Source organism: Vipera berus, assembly GCF_964194415.1.
Source record: "Vipera berus genome assembly, chromosome: 7".
NCBI lineage: Eukaryota > Metazoa > Chordata > Lepidosauria > Squamata > Viperidae > Vipera > Vipera berus.
The window spans coordinates 61681808-61699731 of record NC_138209.1 but is presented as its reverse complement, the minus strand read 5'-3'; the positions used below and the strand labels follow the sequence as shown (position 1 = coordinate 61699731).

Sequence of the window (17924 nt, the reverse complement as noted above, 5' to 3'; positions counted from 1 at the left end):
CAAATGAGGCGGTTGGCAATGGAGTTAATCGCTCAGTTTCTGCAAGAAAACAAGCAAGTTCAGAGAGCACCAAGGACCCCTCATTTCAACCCTGAGCTACAAATATTCTCTATCACTGGAGTTAATATTAAATATTTCCCATTTAATGACATAATTTATATAGTTTTATGAAGTAGTAGTTTGACTATTTTAACTATGCCATTGTTAAATAAAAATAGCTGACGTAAGCCACTGCAACATACCATTAATACATTTAGAAGTCTGAAAATGATTTTTTTCAGAAAAAGTCAGCAATAAATTGATTGTGGTAAGGGAATAAACATAAAAACACCCAACATCAGGTTAGTTAATAACACCACATTGTTAATTACAACTTTGTGTTGATGTTTTATGACTGCGAGATCACGTAGAGGAGCATAATACATTTTAATAGTTTTAAATAAAGTCTGGATGGAGAATTTTGGAAAAAGCCCTTAGTCCAAATAAATCTTCCCATGTAAAATCAAAAAGGCTAGATCAAGCATATGGCATCAAATTAGGAAAATAAAAATGTGCTTCCCAAAATACAGTTTCCCAGGAAACTAAACTGTCAAGCTCAACCATAAAAATTTAGAAAGCCAAGGAATGCTGGCTGGGAAAAGATACTAGAATGCGAAAAAAGTATGGAAAACAAGGACAGTCTGAGACAAAGAAACTATACTCATGAAATATTACATCTTTGTTTCTTCAGACCCCCTTTGTCGTTGTACTACAGCCCTATTATCTTGTAATAATGCTGTAATTTCCTCGTTGACATCACTAGATTAATGGTGAGCCGTATCCGATCAAATACATTGCTGCTGTCCTCATCAAACATATACACTAATTTACCTTAGTCCAAAAAGAGAGACTGTGCTTCCTTCTTCAGAACTGACTTTGTCTTCAGTGTTGTTCAGTAAACCAATTTATGTTTCAATAGATATTTTCTGATCTCCAAGTTAAATGAACTAAAAATTATCCTAAAGACTCACTAGTGCCAAATTGAATAACAATAGCAATAGCATTTGACTTATATACCACACATTAGTGGTTTACAGCACTCTCTGAACAGATTGTAATGTAAGCATTATTTGCATATTGCACCTAACAATCTGGGTCCTCATTTTACCAGCCGTGGAATGATGGAAGGCTGAGTCAACCTTAAGCCACTCAACATTATACTTCAGGTTGTGGGCAGAGTGCCTGCAATAATGCACTTTTAACCACTCTAGCAACAGGGCTCCTGAATGCATTGTTTAGATACATACTTTTATTCATTGCCCCCTCATATTATCAAATACATGCTTAATCATTGGATTTTAATGAATTTTAATAGTGGCTGGATTGTACCCCAATTGTAAGCATATTATAAATATTTTTGTTGGTTGTGGTGGTCATGTTTCTACGTTTCTCATCTGGGAGAAAGTACTGTTATTCCAGGTGTTTTTTTTAATCCCATTTATATCCCGCCCTTCTCCGAAGACTCAGGGTGGCTTACAATCTAAGAAGCACAAATCAATGTGCTTAGCACATTGTTTAATAATAATGAGGAGGAGGAGGAGGAGGAAGAGGAGGAGGATGGAAGGGACCTTGGAGGTCATCTAGTCCAACCCCCTGCTCAGGCAGGAAACCCTATACCAGGGGTAGGCAACCTTGGCTCTTTTATGACTCATGGACTTCAACTCCCAGAATTCCTGAGTCAGCTATGCTAAAACTCAACTGCTATGCTGACTCAGGAATTCTGGGAGTTGAAGTCCATGAGTCATAAAAGAGCTGAGGTTGCCTACCCCTGCCCTATACCATTTCAGAAAATGGCTGTCCAGTCTCTTCTTAAAAACTTCCAATGTTGGAGCATTCACAACTTCTGGAGGCACGTTCCTCCACTGATTAATTGTTCTGTCAGGAAATTTTTCCTTAGTTCTAGGTTGCTTCTCTCTTTGATTAGTTTCCATCTGTTGCTTCTTGTCCTGCCTTCAGGTGCTTTGGAGAATACTTTGACTCCCTCTTCTCTGTGGCAGCCCCTGAGATATTGGAACACTGCTATCATGTCACCCCTAGTCCTTCTCTTCATTAAACTAGACATACTCAATTCCAGCAACCATTCCTTATATCTTTTAGCCTACAGTCCCCTTTGTTGCCCTTCTCTGTACTCTTTCTAGAGTCTCAACATCTTTTTTTTTTCATCATGGTGACCAAAACTGGATGCAGTATTCCAAATGTGGCCTTACCAAGGCATTGTAAAGTAATATTAACACTTCACGTGATCTTGATTTTATCCCTCTGTTAATGCAGCCTAGCACTGTGTTGGCTTTTTTTGGCAGCTGCAGCACACTGCTGGCTCATATTTAAGTGATTGTCCATTAAGACTCCAAGATCCCTTTCACAGTTACTACTATTGAGCAAGGTACCACCTATACTATACCTGTGCATTTGGGTTTTCTTGCCTAAATGTAGAACCTTACTTTTTTCATCATTGAATTTCATTTTTATAGATAGTGCCAAATGTTCAAGTCTCTCAAGATCCTTCTGTATCTTAAGCCTATCTTCTGGAATGTTGGCTATTCTTGCCAGCTTGGTGTCATTTGCAAATTTGATGAGTTCCCCATCTATCCCCTCATCCAAACCATTGATGAAGACGTTGAAGAGCACTGGGCCCAGAACAGTACCCTGGGGCACGCCACTACACACTTCCCTCCATGTAGATGCAGTTCCATTGAGGACCACACGCTGAGTATGGCCAGTCAGCCAGCTACGAATCCATCTGGTGGTGATGCTATCTAACCCACATTTTTCTATCTTATCAAGTAGTGGGTTGCGGTCTACTTTATAAAATGCCTTACTGAAGTCCACGTAAATTATATCCATAGCATTCCTCTGGTCCACTAATTTTGTCACCTGGTCAAAGAATGCAGTAAAATTTGTCTCACATGTTCTGTTTTTGACAAACCCATGTTGACTTTTAGTAATGACTTTGTTTGCTTCTAGGTGTTTGCTGATTCGTTGCTTGATTATCTTTTTCAGAATCTTCCCAGGTATTGAGGTCAGGCTGATAGGTCTGTAGTTTCCTGAATCCATTTTTTTCCTTTTTTTGAAAAAAAAGTAGTTTAATAGTCACACATTATATATGAGAAATAAAGGCTATTACAGGATATTCTTAGAACAAAGAATGAAGACACAAAAATACATTTTGCCATAAAAGATTATGGAGTAACATATTGCACCTTTCAGATTCTGAAATGATGCCAAAGAATGATTACTTTACCCATGGATTAGTACTAAAAGCTAGTAACTATTAAAATATTAGTTATAAATTATACTAATTATGAATGAAATTGTCCTGATCACAAGAATGTTTTAATGATGAAATAAGATAGTGTTATAACATTTTTGTTCATGGAATAAATCTCTCTCAGATATTTGTGAGATTTTACTCTTCATATAGGATATAGGAATAGGAGATTTTATTTTATAATTTTGGAAAAGGAATTATTAAAGCATTTACAAGAATTCGTACCCTGTTTCAAATTATATGAATTTAAATTAAACATATTCTGATTAAGTATAGTTTCCTAGAAACCAAACCTGTCCACAAAAATCCAATATCATGTATAATCTATATCAAATTTAAAACCTTAAGACACTTCTTAAGAACAGTCAATTTTTGAATTAGTTTTTACATGACAGAAAAGAGACATTCTTAAGTTATATTAAGTATAGTCAGGTTCTTTAAGGAAAATATTAAGATCTGCAAGAGAAGAGCTTTAAAACTGTCTTTGATTTTATAGGACTGTTCAGCATACTTTGTGGAATATATTTCTTTGTCCCAGTCTTTCTTACTTTATAAAAGCAGCAGCTAAGGTACTTAAGCCAAAAACCAATAGGCGGTGCTCCCCTCTCCTTTCAGAGTGGGGCATGTTCTGCTGCTGAGAAAGTAAGTGAGCAAAACCTTTGCAGCACAGCGAATCCACAGCATCAAGATACCATGCCTGGCAATTGAAACTCACCCAGCTGCTACTTCAAACCATGCAAAAAAACAGTCCCAGAGAAGAACAAGCAACAAAAAAGAAATCCTGCCCCTCGTGGGTAGAAATAGGTAAATGAGGAGTGGGGAGTTTGGGCCATGCCGAAGGAAAAGGGGAACAATCCCTGAATTAGCCTTTCTAGTCAAGGGACAGTATAAAAGTTGAAACCACATTCACTGGTCATCTCGAACTAAATGACTTTAGTGCGGTAACAGTATCTTCTATCTCATTTGTACCGTGCAAAACTCCGTAGTTCCTATCCTTCCCACCCAGCCCCACCCAGGCTCCCTCATGTCCAACACGAGTGTTGTCCAGCTGGTTACACCACCCTCTCGCCCCCCCCGGGCAACCACAATGCTCAGGCTTACTTTTGGGATAGAGCTTATATCAGGCCCACCCCCAAAAAATCAAACTAGGGCTTATTTTGGGGGTAGATCTTATTTTCAGGGAAATATGGTATACATAGATTTCAGTAAAACATTTGATGAAATAGACCATGACCTACTTCTTAGCAAGCTAGAAAAATGTGAGATAGACAGCACCCCCACTTCCTCCAATTGATTTGTGGATTCCATTTCTTGAGCCAGGTCAGCTCTAGGTCTAGGGACCATTCCATTCTGGGATGGTATCTGAGTGGGTGATCATGGTTAGGTCCAGGGGTTCGGTGGCAAAAGTGGCTGGGATGTCCCCAGCAACTGACCCATCTAATGTCCTCAGGTGCATCCCCAATTTTCCTACTAAGGTTGGGCTTATTAAGCATCTGGTGCACCCCGAGTCTAACAAAGCCTTTAGGGCCACCTTCTTTCCCAAGCTTGGGATTAACAGTTATACGGACATGGTTACTAGCGCGATTGGCACACTTACCAGGGGGTCATCATAATTGCTGTTGGAGGGTCCCAGGTCTTCTTCCAATGGCGTTGGAGTTCCCTCTCCTGGTTTTGAAGGGGAGCGGAACTCCATGACTTTGGTGCTCTTTAGAGCTCCATCTTTGGTGCACGGCGAGGGCTTTACCTGGGAGTCGATCTCCTTCCTTTGCAAGGGTGTTCCTCCTGTGACCCTCTTTGCCACATTTGAAGCAGGCAGTTGAACACGGTGATGTTGTCTGGGGTTTGGCCATTACCCTCTCTTCTCGGGTACAGATCGCCTCCACACTCTGTGTGATCTGTACTGATTTTGCGCTTGGTCGATCTCTACCTCTTTGGCTAGGATAGACCAGTCATGGAGGTGATCCAGGGCTCCTCTGGTGATTGAAGCGTTGTACAGGTCATTGAGCCTGTCTTTGAAGCAGCTCACCAGGATGCCGTCCAGCCAGTTGAGGCAACAGGCTAAGTCCAGGAACTCCTCAGTGTATTTGGCTACTGGGCGATGGCCCTGTCTCACCATTTTGATGTGATCTCTGGCTTTCTGGTCAGCCAGGGGGTCCTCTCTGCACTGTCATAAAATAGTTAAAATACCCAAGCTCTGGAGCATTAGCATTGTGGACAGTCACCATCCAGCAGACCACAGCTCCCTCTAGGGCTAGGGTGACCACTTTCACCCTGGCCTTGGTGGGGATGTCTCACCCATATACTTGCATATAGGTGAGGATATGAGTGAAGAAGAACCCCAGTTGCTGAGGATCTCTGCCAAATTTGACACCAAGGGGGGTGCTTTTTGTTCCTCTGGGGAGGGTTGGCTGGTCTGGAGATCACCCTCTCGGCCAATTCAGCGGTCCATGTAGCCACCTTGGGAAGGGGGGATTCTCCAACCTTTTGCAGGTCTCCCTTGCATTCCTCATCATGCTTCTTGCGTTTCTTATTCAATTTTTCCAGGTGGGCTGAGGTTCCTCACGTTTTTAGGTTTTGGAATGTTTCCATTATAAAGCTTATGGCTTGCTTCATGAGGCGATTGGCATGGTCTGGCTCTTCATCTGATTCGTCATTCTCATAGAGCACTTTCTTCATTTCGCCTTTCTAGCAATGATGTCAGATAGCACGCGTAAGGGTGATTCCTTTGGCTTTTCCTTCCCAATCCTCCATACCCACGTACCATCTCGGCTTCTCAGGATCCTCCAGGGTAGCAGTTTCCTCCATCCATTCACTGGAGTTCATGTTGGGATGAGGTTTTTGTAGAGGTCTCTCCTCAGCTTTCAGCTTCTCCATGTTTGCTGCCTGGGTTAGACATCATTTGTTGGGTCCCCATGGTAGGGCTGGTTTGACCACTTTGCAGATTCTGTCTAATGTAAGGCCCTGCCTCAGCTGAATCTCTCAAGAAAGCAGAACTCTTGAAACTGGCATCATTTCAAAAGGACCTTTTATTGACAGTTACTGAAAGCAAGAGAAAGCAGGCAGAATCTGAAGTTCCTGCATGAAATCATTAGGCTAAAATCCATTGTTCAAAACCCCTCCCAACTGCCCAGTCCATAGGAGCCAATCCAGAGGTGCTAAGATGTGAGAACTCCGGATGGAAACTGCGATAAGTAGATCTTCCTTGGTGAGGAGAAGCCAAGGGCCTCAGGCACTTCCCTCCCCACTAACATTCCAGAAAGGTACATCAAAGCGCAGAGGAACTGAGTAAAGAAAGCAAAAATAAACACATCACAAGAGAGCCCCAAAGGTCCCCCTCCCATCAGGATGGCAGTGTCCCGACAGGGATCGATAGGGACGTGACAACATGGTACATTTTCTGTAATTAAATAATGTAAAAATAGACTGAACCTCATTTTAATGAACTGATTGTGAAGGGTATCATTATTGAGTGAAGAGTATAGCATTATGTACACTTATATCCTTTGAAGATGTTATCACATGCTATCTGCTAAATCTTCTGCATCAATATACTTCATTTTGCATGAAGTTATCAAGAATTATCAGGGACATTTGTGTTAGTGAATGTCAGTTGCATGCACATAAATGACATCACTGGTTTTTGTAAGCTGCCCAGAATTTTTATGAAGGCTGGCCATACAAATCTTTTAAATAAATAAAAATGATGAAAATTAATGCAGATGATGGAGATCTTGCAGGGAAATTCATTACTGTAAGGAAAGCTCATTTTATGATAAAATTAAGTATGACTGTAACTTAGTCCTCTTATGGTAATCACACCTAAACACAGTTTAAGGGAGAAAATATTTGCTTATATTAAGTCTTTTTAGAACAAAAATTCCTATAAGAAATCTGTTTCAAGTTCATATTATAAAATGCACTTTATAAAATGTCTGTCACCAAACTATTCAGGAGTATGTTTTCTCTACCTACACTGTAGCAAAAAAAAAAGTATTCATACTGAATGAAAAATTATGGTGAGTGCTCATACATCCTATAATTTCCTGAGAAGTGCTGTATGAATTTGACTTATTTCTGAATGGGTATATGCACAAGAAGGGACGCGGTGGCTCAGTGGGTTAGGATGCTGAGCTTGTCGATCAGGTCGGCACTTTGGCGGGTCGAATCCCGAGTGCCGCATAACAGAGTGAGCGCCTGTTATTCGTCCTAGCTTCTGCCAACCTAGCAGTTCGAAAGCATGTAAAAATGCAAGTAGAAAAATAGGGACCACTACGGTGGGAAGGTAACAGCATTCTGTGCGCCTTTGGCGTCTAATCATGCCGGCCACATGACCACGGAGACGTCCTCGGACAAGCGCTGGCTCTTCGGCTTTGAAACGGAGATGAGCACCGGCCCCTAGAGTTGGAAACAACTAGCACGCATGTGCGGGGGAACCTTTACCTTTACCTTTTTATATGCACATAGAATTATATGTCATGTACAAGTTAATTGGTTTAATATAAACACCCTGATATGGATATTAATGTACAGTAGAAGTACCATGTTTGTAATTCTGACAATTTGTTTCTGTTTACTCTGTTTTCTTCCAAATGTTCTTTTCGAAAGAATACTTCATGCATCAGATAAAATGGGAATAGTTTGTATCTATTGATGCATAATAAGAACTTGTTGTTTTATAGGTAGTCCTCAATCATTTGTTTAATGACAGTTTGAAGTTAAAACATACTGGAAAAAGTGACCTATGACCATTTTTCACACTTACGACCGTTGCAGCATTCCCATGGTCAAGTGATCAAAATTCAGATGCCTGGCAACTGAGTCATATTTATGATGGTTGCAGTGTCCCGGGTTCATGGGATCACCTCTTGTGACCTTCTGATAAGCAAAATCAATGGGCAAGACAGATTCACTTAACAGGCATGTTACTAACTTAACAACTGCAGTGATTCACTTAACAACTGTTGCAAGAAAGGTTATAAGTGGGGCAAAACTCACTTAACAAATACCTTGCTTAGCAACAAAAAAATTGGGCTCAATTCTGCTCATAACTCAAGGATAACGTGTATTATAGGTGCTACAATACTCTCTCGTTTGTACTGCAACAGCCTAATAATACTGTTTTTGGAAATAATTTCCTTTTACTGGGCTGGTGGAAAGAATCTACCATCTCAGTATTGATTGAATTTATTAATGATATCGCTACATAAATAAATGCCCTAAGCAACTCAAAACAAAGACACCGAGTGCTAGATGTTTATAGTAGTTGCCTATTTGAGATACTAATTAGAAGTTTGAGTAATCAACTTAAATATATAGTAATAGAAATAGCACTTAGACTTATATACTGCCCCATAGTGCTTTACAATATTCCCTGGACAATTTACAATGTCAGCATATTGCCTCCAACAATCTGGGTCTTTATTTTACCAACCTCGAAAGATGGAAAGCTGAGTCAATTTTCAGCCCTGTCAGGATCAAACTCCAGGCTGTGGGCAGAGACTGCCTGCAATACTGCCTTCTAATCACTGTGCCACCAGAGCTAAATATATGTTCTCCTAATGCTTTCCTCATTCAAGTAAGTATCTGAGAATCTTCTTTCATATTCCCTTACTGGCAGTTAGTTGGCAAGTGTAACAGTTGAGAGAAGAGAAATGCAAAACAGCTCTGTTTTCTTCTGAGGGCAAAATAATCATTTGGTCATTGGTTGTTTGTTTTGTAATTTATTTTTTTACTTTCGTGAAGTGAATTTTAAGAACGGGATGTTTTGTTTCTATCCCTGAATAAATGGAAGTACCTACCAGAAACTGTTTGGCTCTCTAGAGAGTATTAACTGCACATACCATAGAGTCATTATTCCATTGTTTTTTCAGTAGATAAAATGTGAATCATACATTTTCATTCGGAGAAATTTAATATTAAAGTCCAGTTTGTGCATGATAATCAATTGAGTATCACTTTGTACACAGAACCAAGCATTAGAGCCTTTCCAGAGAGCTAGGTCTTTAGATAATGTGTCAGAAGTAGGATAATGTAAGGCTGGTCATTTGTTACTTGAGTGAGAACTCTGAAAATGATTTGTTTGATGATCCACTGATTTGTTTTATTAGTTGTCCATGGTATCTCCATATCTTATCCAACACTAACATTGAAAATTATCAATACTCTTCCTACCCTGCTTTTTCAGAGTTCAAATTTTATTTCAATTGAGCATAACAGGGAATACCATTATTTGCATGATTCTGATCTTCATAGGTTAAACACATTTGAATATCTTTTCCAGGGCCTTCATGGCTGTTCAGTAAGTGGTACTCCCATTGCCTTGAAACTCAGGATCCAAATTTGGCATGAGGCTAATAAAAACCTGCCTTGATTTTGAGAAAGAAAATGCTAACTATTGCAAAAAGGGTTTTTTGCTCCTCCCAAGAGCACCAGTCATAAGTATTTTAGGAAAAGTGAAAAGCATTTGTTAATCAGGAGGGGCAATCAAATCTTTTTGGGGGTAGAGAAACAAATGATACATATATTTGGTATATGTCAGTGGTGGCGAACCATTTAGAGACCAAGTGCACAAACTGCAACCCAAAATCCACTTATGTATCACTATGTGGGCGTGGCCTGCTGGGTGGGCATAGCAGATGGTGGGCATGGCCAGAGTGGCCGTGGCCAGCTCAATGTTGGGGAGGGATACCTGTGGGGGCTGGGCAGGATTGGGGGAGATCCAGGGGCGCTCTGGTTGGTGGGCCAGTGGGCAGGAAAGCGTCTTGCTCAGCTGATGGCTTGGGGGGGAAGGGGGCAGATACACCCCCTCCCAAATGCTGCTGTCTCACGAAAGCAGGACGAAAACTCCAGGAAAAAAGTTAAAACAGAAGAATGTCTTGTGACACCACCCTAGGGGGATGGGGGGCGTGGGGGAGGCTCCTGAGCCCCAAAGCTCTTCCAATGAGGGGAGGAAGATAGTGGGGAGGGGTTGTGCTGGGATTGGAGCCTTCCATTGCCCGCCTGTGCTCTTCTGCCACAGATGCTGCAGCTCTGCTTGCCTGGGAGGGCGGGGCGCACTCATGCTCGGGGATGCACGTGAGGCTGCTGCCTCACTTGCCATGCTGGGGCTAGGCTGGACTGGGCTGGGCCTGGTGCCTCCTTGCCGCTTCTTCCTCCGCGGACATTGGGACCGCCCACCCCACCTACCGCTTGTCCTGGGGCAGCTGCCGCTCTCCAGCGCTCTCCAGCCTGTCGCTGGGCATGCCGGGATGGCTCCCTCGGCCTCCCCCTCTCCAGGCTGGGACTCATCAGATTTCCCCTGTGGACAGCGCTGTGCCTGTCCCCCGCTAGCCCTCATCCTGGCGATTAGCAGGGCCCCATCACAGGAGGACTCAGGGCACTGGGGTCCTGCCCCACAAAGCCCAGATACACACCCCCGTTGGGCAACATCTGCACCATCCTGCAGCAGTGGTAGTGATGTGTAGGTTCAGAGCAGGAACGAGCAGAGCAGCTACGCAGGGCAGAGGTGCTGCCCAGGGCTGGAGCGGGGCAGTGGCAAGGCAGCAGCAGAGCCAGGTGGGACTATGGCAGTGACAGCATGGAGGCCGATCACGGGCATGAGCGAGGCAGCCTCACAGGGCAGAGGTGCTGTCTGGGGCCGGAGTGGAGAAAAAATCTTTACAGCATCGGACTTTCCTTTCACCACCAGATACATCCACAGCTGAGTGTCCTTTCGGCTTTGGCCCAGTTGCTTCATTCTTTCTGGCACTACTAGTACTAGCCCTCTGCTCTTCCCCAGTAGCATATTGGACGACTTCTGACCTGAGGGGCTCATCTTCCAGCGTCATATCGTTTTGCCTTTTGGAACTGTCCATAGGGTTTTCATGGCAAAGATACTGGAGTGGGTTGCCATTTCCTTCTCCAGTGGATCACGTTTTGTCAGAACTCTCTGCTATGACCTTTCCGTCTTGGGTGGCCCTGCACGGCATAGCTCATAGCTTCATTGAATTACGCAAGCCCCTTCACCACAACAAGGCAGTAATCCATGAAGGGGTCAAAGTTAATAATTATATTTAATTATTAGAATTAATATAATATTAGAATTATTCTAATAGAACTATTAGAATTTACACCTACTAGAAACAAGAATCAAAAAACATCAGTTGCTGTCTATTGTTCAGATAGTTGTATTCCTGTATCCATGATGTCACCTAAATCATGGAAACATTCCAAATATTACAGAATCTTAGCTTTTTAGTGTCTCTCATGTAACTTTATTTTGGCTTGCTTCTAATTCAACATTATTCATTCAATAGCTAACATTCTAATTCTATTCAATCTTTGTGTTTCCAATAATAAATATTGGGATGGAACTGTTACTCTGGTATGTGCTATTTTTGTACTTGTTCAATGCAGTTCTTTTTCCTCTTTAATTGTTTAAATAGCTAATATCATCTTAAAAACTCAGAGAATCTTCTAGTAATATGAGGGAAATCAGTTACTTGTAACCTATTGTGGAAAAAATGAGTGATTTTTTTCATATGGAAGATTCTGAGATCAGAATTAATTAGACAGATTAAAGTGGAGATGAAAGAAATCCAGTTCCTTCTTTTCACTCATCAAACAACATGATCTGAGTTATTTAGTTTCACTTATAGTTTTCAACTTGGACTCTGAGATGCCCAGAAAGCATTTAGAACAGTACCTGCTACCTGGAATAGTATAATTTCTACGTCAGGATCTCTCCGCTGTCACAATTCTGTTGCTTTTGATTGATTAATTTATAATTATTATTATTTCTGTACTTATTCTCTCATCACTTCTTTGAAATAGACAGTAATATAAATGGAAAAAAGCTGCAGTTCTGTAGGAAAGTTCCAGAATAAAACCTTACCCTGGAGCTTCTGTTATAGCTTCAAGTTATGATTATTCCATGAGAATTGAGTTGAAACAAAAAAACTCTGTTAAATTCCATCTGATTGTTGCCATAATCCTTATAATTGAGGCTCTTTACAATTTTCCAAGTCTTGTATAGTAACTACAAAGATTTATTTAATATTGTGTCTAGTTTAGTTTAACTCACAAGAGTATTTTACCTACATTGAATTAACAGGGAGACAGGGTTTTAGATGCTGAACAATAGTTTCTATGACTAGATTTTATATGGAGTATGTAGATAGAACTCAGTGCATAGGGCACTTGAACTGTGTCCAATTCTGTATGCAATAGGTTCCATTGATAAAAGTAAATTTATGGCTTAGTTCATTTTTTCTTATAATTAAATGAAACATCTACTTGAAAACATTGAGGAAAAAAACTCCAGTAATTCTATTAGGCAGTTAAGAGTATATTTAGAACTCATAAGGAAAAAAGCCAGAGTTGGAAAGTTGCCACTGAGACTTCCTCACTACATGCTTTCATTACTTTTATTTGAAGTAGCTGAAATATTTTACATTCTGGAAGCCAAGCTTACTGCAATACACCCACCCTCTATTTTTGACTTTTATTACACCAACAGGCATTGTGTCTACAAAAACAGGCTTGTTTTTGGAAAGCATGAAAGGAAAGTCCCTAAGGATGTCTGAGAAGAGATGTGGTCATTATAAAACTGCTTTAGGTATCAAGTGTGCTCTGTATCATGTTGCTGAGAGAAACCTACATTTCATTGGACAATAAAAGCAGGCTTAGTAAATCCCTTTAAATACTGATTTGGACAGTGCAATACAATAGCTGTGATTCTATTACAGGGATTATAATGATCACCTAGAGACATGGAGTTCTGGTTGTCAGTGATTGTTTCACTTCTTGTGTCACGTTTTATATCATTTTCAGCATTTCAAGAATGTCATTGATTTGCCTGTTTGATCTCCACATGTCATTTCAAAAAGAATATGCAGGCAATCAAAATTGTTTAATTATTGAACATTTAATTAAATAAAATACACAATATTGCAAACAAAAGATAAAAATAATATGAAAAGGATTTGGACTCAAGAGACTGAGATTAATCAGCAAGGAGTCAGGTTTGTGTGTTTCTTGGATTTAAACAAATGACTACATTTGGGGATTGATGCAGATAATCTAAAGAAGTATTAGTAATTTGAAACAAATGGTTTAATGTTTAACTGTGAGCAGCCCCATTAACTAAATAATACATCTATTTTGTTTGTAGATTGAACCATGGCTTGCATCTCAATTCTTGTTTTGCAAGCGTGAGTTAACATATTTATGGACTAGAACTTTTCCACATTTTTTACTTTCCCTTTCATATTAGCAGCATTGCAAATTCTGTTTAAGAGTAGAACAAATAATTCATCTAATGTATTTTTTTTTAAAAAAATGAATTAATGCCAAATAGTACAAAAAAGAACCAAAGACTACGGGAAAGAATAAAAAATGATAGCATAATGAACACCTGAGATTTTGAGAAAGCAGCCTTTTAGATGTTCATGTTTTAAATGTCAGAAACTTAAATCATTGCAAATAAAATCAAATGAATTAATTTATTCTAATGTTCACCTGCTCCATATGAGTGTAATTTGTACATATGTGATGTATTTTAAGTTTATATGTTGAAATTTAATTTGATAGGTATATGACAATGCTAACATTCTTTTCCAATAACAGTATACTTTCCAATTCCCTATTATTTAAACTAGATTATTTTGGGATTGAAATGTTGATGCTATTACTGTTTTCAATTACTAGTAGAACTGTCAATGACTGCTTGAAAAACCAACCTTTTTTTTGAAGCAATGTTTAAATATATCTATATTGAAGAATCCACTTACAAATTTTTGTTGGAAGACCTAAGGCAGGGCCTTTCAAGTTTTTCACCCATTGTACCACTTTTTTTTAGGATATGGCAACATCCAAGTACCACCAGTCACCTAGCAAGTTATCAAAAACTTGATGAAGGCTTTCAGTTTGCGCGCGGGGTGCTTCCAGATGCGCAGGAACAGTCTACTTCCTGCCATCTGTTTCTTTCTTTTTTGGAGGACCCTGAAAAGGGTCAAAAATTGCCCTGGAGGGGCGATTACCATAAGGAGGCCTTCCCTGCGATCGTGGAAGGGCGGCAGCCCTCTGCTTGAATCCGGGACAATCTCCTTTGGCCCGAAGAAGAGACTGGCCATAAAGATCGCTGTTCACTAAGCCGCTCCCTGCTGAAAGCCAAAAGCACTACCTAGCACTAAGAAGCAATCTGGGGAACCTGGGTGAGCCTTTACCTTTCCTATTCCCTTAACCATCTTCCTGTGGGACTTTCCTGAAAATCTTTTTCCCCATTTTTTGAAAAAACAGCGAATATCTACTTTGGGAACAAATCTTAAAGCCTTAAAGCTTTAAAAGAAACTCAAGTAATTCAGCAAAGAAATTAAACAATTTCATCTGTATTTACTAAAAAGCTCCTATTTTTTTGCTGGGGATCCACTATCCTATTTTCTCTCTAAGCTGTGAATTAAGGAAAAAAATTGGACTAATGCTACAAAAGTTCTATATTAATTTGGAAAAAAAGGCAAGTTTTTACATTGCATTTGATATGCTATTGATGACATCTTGTGGTGAAACTTGGTACAGCAAGTAAATTTCTTTTTTTTGTTGTGAGAGCTGACTGAATAACAGAGCTGTCCTTGACATTATTTTCAAAGGTTAGTGTGGGGACACCTGGCACTGAAAACAACTGTTTTGGAGGTGGATAATCTTTGATTCTTATTAAAATAGCCTCCATGGAAGATTTAGCTGCAAAGAACAATGAAATGGATGAATATATCCTACCACTTGACTATAAACTGATACTGGACACGATTTTGGCAATGACAGAGAAAATTAAAGCTAAACTGCAAGAAAAATCTGACAACTTAAAGCCACCAAATCAAATGTTGACTTTAAATCAGGAAAAGATAACCCAAAACCAAATAGTGGAAACTAACACTAAAATCGGAGATTTCAAAGAACAACAAATGCAACCTACAGAAAACCTTAAAGTCCAAACTTCAATGGCAACTACAAAACTTACAGCTCAAAAAGCAACAGCACCTGAAGAAAGCAATACTAAAAGTGAAGACACTAAAGGCCTTCAAATACACTATATTGAGAATTCAACTAATCAAATGACAACCATAACACCAGCTACTACTTTCTACCTAACCCAGATAGAATTGGAAGAAGAAAAAGACTTGACTGATCTAATGACAACTATATTACATCAATCATCAAAAACTGAATTATCAAAGCAAAACTATAATGGTTACAAAGGGGACACTTTCCTTGCAAAATTGACATTTGGATACGCTCCCTGGATTCAAATAAGGGGTATAGGAAGAAAGGGAGATATATTTAAGAATTTAAAGATGCCAAAAGGGAAGCCTGATTGGCACAAAAGGAAGGCAAGAGTTAGATTTAAAAAACTGAACTTGTTTCTTTTTTGGGGTTCCTAAAGATAGACTATAAAAATACTTTTCAATGGATTAAGGGGAATGTCAAAAAAATATAACTGATTTTACATTTAGGTTTTAGATTTGTAAGGGAAAACAAAAGTAAGCTTTTAGAATATAATTCTGAACAATATTATAGAATTTGGAATGATATATCAAAAGATAGTATTTTAACAATTGATGTACAGTTAAGACGACTTATAGAATATATTAGTTGGTACTTTTGAACTTTATTATAGAATCTAAAATTTTATAGATAAAAGATAGTATTTTAATAATTGTTGAACGGTTAAGACAAAAAATATCTTTTTAATAATTGATGATTTGTTAAGATGAAAACTAGACTTTAATGGTAAAACATAAGAATGTTTTGTAATGAACAATGTAAGTTTTGTAGACAAGAGAATTATTCTTTATTGAAATAGGGAATTGTGGGTTATCCAAAAATTAAGCTTTCTTTTGTATATTATAGGCTATTCTAGAATAAAAGGTAAAGGTAAAGGTTCCCCCGCACGTGCGTGCTAGTCGTTTCCAACTCTAGGGGCCGGTGCTCATCTCCGTTTCAAAGCCGAAGAGCCAGCGCTCATCCGAGGATGTCTCCGTGGTCATGTGGCCGGCATGACTAGACGCCAAAGGCGCACGGAACGCTGTTACCTTCCCACCGGAGTGGTCCCTATTTTTCTACTTGCATTTTTACGTGCTTTCGAACTGCTAGGTTGGCAGAAGCTAGGACGAGTAGCAGGCGCTCACTCTGCTACGCGGCACTCGGGATTCGACCCGCCAAACTGCCGACCTTCTGATCGACAAGCTCAGCGTCCTAACCCACTGAGCCACCGCGTCCCTGAATATTCTAGAATATTCTAGAATATTCTATTGCAATTAGATAAAATTTAAAAACAGGATATTGATATTAGTGAAAATATATTGAAAATTTTATTAATTGATTAGGTTACAGCTAGAAGTGTATTGACTTGACTATTTTGACTATGTGATAACTAAGGGAATTAGAGAGGGAATCCCTGCAACCTGAACTATTTACAACTTGTTATTTGTTATTTTGACTACCCAACCACCATATTGCTTCACAAATACATGTATATGTAAATATTAAAAAATCAATAAAACTTGTATAAAAAAAACCTTGATGACCAAAAAAAAGGAAAAAAGTGATGAAGTACAGGTAGTCCTCGACTTACAGCAGTTCACTTAGTGATTGTTCAAAGTTACAGTGGCACTGAAAAAAGTGCCCCCCAAGCCACAGCCAAGCAAGACACCTGCCTGCCCTCCCAGTGGCACTTTTCCTCCTGTCCGAGGTTTTCATTGTTGTGAGCATTTCTGTTGAGGATTAGCAACGGGGATAGGGTGGGGGGATCCTTGATTTTTATTCCCCTCGTCTGCTGGGTGGTTGCAGCAGGTTTTGGTCACTTCACATGACCCTGGGACACTGTGACCGTCATAAATATGAATCAGTTGCCAAGCATCTGAATGTAAATCACAAGACCCTGGAGATGCTGCAACATTCCAGCTGATTGGCACTTCTTCTTGGTCAGAAGCGCCAGGATCAGTGCCGAGCTCCAGCTGGAGCCTGGCGCTGATCCTGGCACTTCCACAGATTCCTGACAGCCCTGCAGCTCCAGCCGTCTCTTGCTCAGTTTTGTGCGGTGCTGCCACCAGTTCAGCTTATTCCCCTCCCCCGCTACTTTTCTAGGATAGTTGTGTACCACCTGCCAGGTGCCAATGTACCACAGGTGGTACCTGTATCACTGGTTGAAAACCCCTGACCTAAGGCACCTGTCTGGCAAACAGATAAGGACCTATTTCAGCAAGTAACTATTTCAGCAAGTAACCTGTTTCACACATCTGGGGGTAGTAAAATTAGAAAGTTATTATGTGACTCCTCTGATATTCTGTCTGGGGCTTGGCCCTGTTTTAGCAATGATTCTGGTGTATTTACTGTAGAATCACAATTGGAAGATATTGAGTCAGTAGTATTATTGTATGTAAGGCTATGTAACCCTTACATAGCCAGTTCATATTGTGAGAGAATTCCATTTTGAAAATTGCAAATATTTTTTAATTAAGTTTAAACGGGATCATTAATATTTTGGTTTCTTGTCAAATAAGTTCTAAAACATTACTTCAAGAGGAATCTAGACGCTTGAAATTGTGAAATGGCAATATTTCAATTAAAACATGATTTGATTTTG

The 17924-nt window shown here is 39.8% G+C and overlaps 1 protein-coding gene across 1 annotated transcript in view; it reads left to right on the top strand.

The window, feature by feature from the left end:
• PDGFC (platelet derived growth factor C) overlaps positions 1-17924 on the top strand; it is a 138306-nt gene that overhangs the window by 91324 nt on the left and 29058 nt on the right. The window lies entirely within an intron of this gene.